Here is a 4,905-nt window from a genome sequence, read left to right on the forward strand (position 1 = left end):
AGAACTTGCTCCCATACTTACGAAACTATTTAAGCGCTGCCTTAAGGAGAAGTGCTTTCCAACTCCCTGGAAGACCTCCTCAGTTTGCCCTGTATTTAAGAATTCAGGAGATAAGTCATCTCCCTCTCAGTACAGACCAATACGTCTTCTGTGTGTTATGAGTAAGTTGCTGGAATCCATATTAAATAGAGAAATAGTCAACCACCTCAGCAGGAATAACCTTCTTAGTGACACACAATATGGTTTCCGTTCTGCAAGATCTACCGCAGATGTGCTGACGGTTATATCCCACAGGATTAGTGAATCTGTTGACAAAGGCTTCCTTTCTAGGGCAATTGCTCTTGACATATCAAAAGCCTTCGACAAGGTATGGCATAAGGGTCTACTTCACAAGATTTCCAGCTACGGTATAACTGGAAATGTTTTCTCAATCATTAAATCATTTCTCTCCGATAGGCTCATAAGAGTAGTGGTTGATGGACAAAAATCGGAGGCCTGCAATATAAATGCTGGAGTCCCTCAGGGGTCAATCCAGGGCCCAACTCTCTTCCTGATCTACATCAATGACCTCCTTAAGCAACTACTTAAATCATTCGTTGACATCTATGCTGATGACACGACAATCTATGGCAACACATCAAAGGTTGTAAATGACAAAGTTCTCTGATTCTCTCTCCTCTGATCTCGAGCGCGTGGTTCAGTGGGGGAAGATGTGGGTGGTTACCTTTAATGCATCCAAAACCAAACTCCTATCCTTACATCATCAACGCTCTGATCCCCATCTGGCATCAATTGTGATGGATGGCTCTCGTCTGGGTGAGGCCCCGTGTTTTGACAAGCTTCTGGGTTTGACCTTTACTCCTGATCTGAAATGGAACATGTACATCAAGTCTGTTGCCAAGGTCGCTGGAAAGATGGTGGGATCCTTCTACCGCTCCAGAAGATATCTCACTACTGATGCAATTCTCTATCTATATAAAAGCCAAGTACGTCCAAGGATGGAATACTGTTGCCATATCTGGGCAGGAGCTGCTAAAAACAGCCTATCCTGCCTTGACAGAGTACAAAATAGACTTCGTAGCTTAGTGGGGGATGCCCTTTTCTCTAACCTGCAACCTCTCTCCCACAGAAGAGACATTGCGAGCCTATCCTTGTTTTATCGTTATTTCCATGGCAGGTGCTCGTCTGAACTCCAATCTCTGCTCCCCCCTCGCCAATCTTTCACGAAAAACACCCGTCTAGCTGAATCCACTGTCAAAAATTTCCCCCACTCTTTATCTGTGCCTAAATCAAAACGCGAATTCCATGAACAAAGCTTCTTTCTTAGAACTGCACGCCTGTGAAACTCTGTTCCGTCTGTCTGCTTCCCACCGGACTACAACTTGGATGTCTTCAAGTCCAACGTTAACAAATTCCTAATGAACCGCCCCCTTAAGTAAAACACTTCATCAAATCTCCAGACTAACGTAATGTACTTTCAATAACCCTTATCCCTGAGTGACTTCTGGGCCTTGATAAGTGGTGATCACTGTGTAAAAAAAAAAAAGAAAAAAAAAGGCAATCTTAATGTTATTCAATTTATCCTAAAGTTCATTAAAGTCATTCTAAGTCATTTACTTTTTATTTATTTAAGTAATTTCAGCCCATTTTTCGGTCATTTTAGTTTATCTTTAAGAATTTCATGTCAATCCTACATTCACGCATTCATTCATTACACAAGAGCACGCGACTAATGGCTATCGGCCTTGTTCTGAGGAAAAAGGAAGAGAATCTATTCAACAGATAATAACAGATCGAATACACCTAACCTTTATCTTGTTGATCGTAGAATTTACTTTTCAATTTTATTTTATTCTTTGATATAAGTTTTTCATAGCTACTGCCTACATACTTTTTTGCAGTTTATATGAATGTTATATGCATACACTCTGAATTAAAATCAAGTTAGTTTAATGCAAATAAAATCACGACTTCAAAAATTATGCTCCTCTTGCTTTGTCCGATCTTAAAATACGCTTAAATATGATATTTTAATTTGTCCAGAATTCGTATATATTATTTTAGAGTCGTGATTTCAAAAGTAAAAAAAGTTTTTAGATGTCATCAGCTAGACTTGAAACCGAAAGTAAAACTGCAGCATTCAAAGTTGGTGACGTTACATTTGTACCAACTTGACACGTTTATGAGCTGATTAAAAATTAAAAATTAAAAATGAACTAAGATGAATGTGCAAAATGTATAACGACTTTTCCAATTTTGATCCATTTTTGATCCCTTAAAAACTATTTTAACCGGCTAAAGACCTATACAAGAACGGTCCATAAAACAATCCAATTATTTGAGGCCCCTAGTGCCGCTCTACGACTTTTAGTTTTGGGAGAGATAGAGTTTGAGAATATGGAGACAGACAGACAGACAGGCATATAGTTTTTTATATATTAGATTAAAAGCACAATGGTAGAAAAAAAAATGTTAATCCAACAAATAACGAGCAATGTGTCCAAATTGAAAGCAACGTGAATTCGTTGCATCGAGTTCACGAAAGTTTTGTCGAGACGCATCAATATTTGCATTGTAAGCGATGGCGATCAGATTGAAGAGAATATTTGAATAAAAACTAGTATTTTTAACGATGCGTCAACACTTGACACAACACCCTGAAGAGGCAAACATTGAGATACTACTACTACTACTACTACTACTACTACTACTACTACTACTACTACTACTACTACCTTTATTTCTTTTTCTTTTTACCCCAAACAAGGTATATTGTCACTCGGAATTAAAGAGCTAATAATAAGGATCTTGCCTACAGGGGACTATGTGGAGAGTTGAGCAGCGAGATGTTTTTTCACATTATATTTAAACGTCAGTCAGGGAAGCAAAAACATGGAGGGAATTCCAAAGTTTAGCAGTCCGATGGAAGAAACTATTAGAGTATGAGGCTTTCTTGGATTTAGGAACCTTAAAAGTGAAGGTCAGGAGTTTGCTGCAGATCGAGTTAGTCGGGAATATGCACGCCGAGAGGCGGGGGGGGGCAGAAGTGCTATGAGTTTATCAAAGCACATTCCATCAAAATACTTGTAAAACAGACACAGGAATACAATATTGCGGTGATGAGACAGAAGTTGGAGCTTCGCCGATAGACCGGAATCTATTAGATTTGAGACTCTTTTTTGTCTAAAAGTAAGAGAGTAGTGTTAGATATACTAGCCCAAATGAAGCAACCATACTCCATTCATGAGCGGTTGGTGGCGTTATTATTATTATTATTATTATTATGATGATGATGATGATTATGATGACGACGATGAGATATGGAAAGTAGAAAAAACAACAAATTTTTGATTTACTTTTGACAGCCTCGTAATTCTCGCATCCTTCATTTTGTCTTTTAGTCCTCACATTCTATGAGTGATGTTTCTGACAAAGAGGAAGGATTGCTGTTTTCTGAGTCGGAATCTGTCCATATAACATTTTTCGTTGGCTAGTTTTTGACCTTGAAGTGGTATATTTATTTCTTAGCTTCTCATATCAAATGGCTTCATACCTTGTCTAGAGCGATTTCCATATAAAAATAGTGCAGTATAACCCCGGAATACGTTGTAGCCCAAAGATACGTTTTTCAGGTTACGATGTGGAATACGATGTTTTTCCGGCCTCTGGTTACGGTATTTGCCCGCCTTACGGTGTTATTTATAATATTAGTTGATTATATACATGTGTATTATATACTGCACTGTATTTTATTACTAATTTTTAATATGTACTGCATAAAATTTTGCTTAGGCCCCGCCATACGGTGATTTCACCTTACGATCCCAACCGCGGAACTGATTGATGCCGTATCGCGGGGTTCTAGTGTACTGTATTCTATTCTAATAAACATAAAAAAAATGCACCAAATTTTGCATATTGAACCATTTCGATGCTGAAAAAAAATGTTATTAAGAACAAAAATTTTCAACGCAACAGTTAGACTAAAATCCGTCTTTTCGGTGATCTTGTGGCTCGCTTTTTTTTTAATCAATAGAATTTTTAAAATTTATTTTTTAATCAATAAAAATTCACACCGGAAAAATTACTGACATCCGATAATTGAACGTAGTTTTTGTGATCGATCATTAAAAATTATGTTGATTTTTTTTTTCGAATATAAAAAAAATATATAAACTGAAAAATCGATCAATTTACGTATGTTTATTGATTTAATTATTGATTTAATGCTTTTCTTAGCGTAGACAACTATTTACACACATTCGTGTATATGTACACACACAGAGAGAGAGAGAGAGAGAGAGAGAGAGAGAGAGAGAGAGAAGAGAAATCGATTAACTTTACATATAGAACTATGAAATCTATATTTTTTAGCTTGTTAAAAACGGGGGAAAATTATAGACCATATACTCAGAACGATGGCTTTATGGCAACGGATGTGGTTACATTTGTGCTCATTTTTGCATCAAATAATAATCCCTATGATTCCTTACTAATTCTTACTGTCCAGATAACAGATACAATAATACTTAGTTCGCTGAACCTTATCATAACAAACGCCCATACACAATTCCAATCAGATTGGTGTAGTATTTTCCAAGAAAAAGTAACAGACAAACAGACTGAGAATAATATACAAAATAAAAATATACATAAATTTGAAACTTGATATAGGATAACCTGGGGCAATTCCATACCTGGGGTAATTCCATATATGAGGCAATTCTGTACCCTCTCAGCTGAAAAGCTGTTTAGTTAAAGGGAAGTAATTCATTACTTTAGAGGACTCTTCTCAGGAAGGGGATGAGTTTGTTGGTTACTTACCCTCATTTATATCATATTGTTTAGATGTACGACCGTTGAGGAATTTGTTTATGTTGGAATTGAAGACATCCAAATTGTAGT

This window comes from Euprymna scolopes, chromosome 29 (assembly GCF_053919585.1).
Source record: "Euprymna scolopes isolate OS-2025 chromosome 29, ASM5391958v1, whole genome shotgun sequence".
NCBI classification, from domain to species: Eukaryota; Metazoa; Mollusca; class Cephalopoda; order Sepiida; family Sepiolidae; genus Euprymna; species Euprymna scolopes.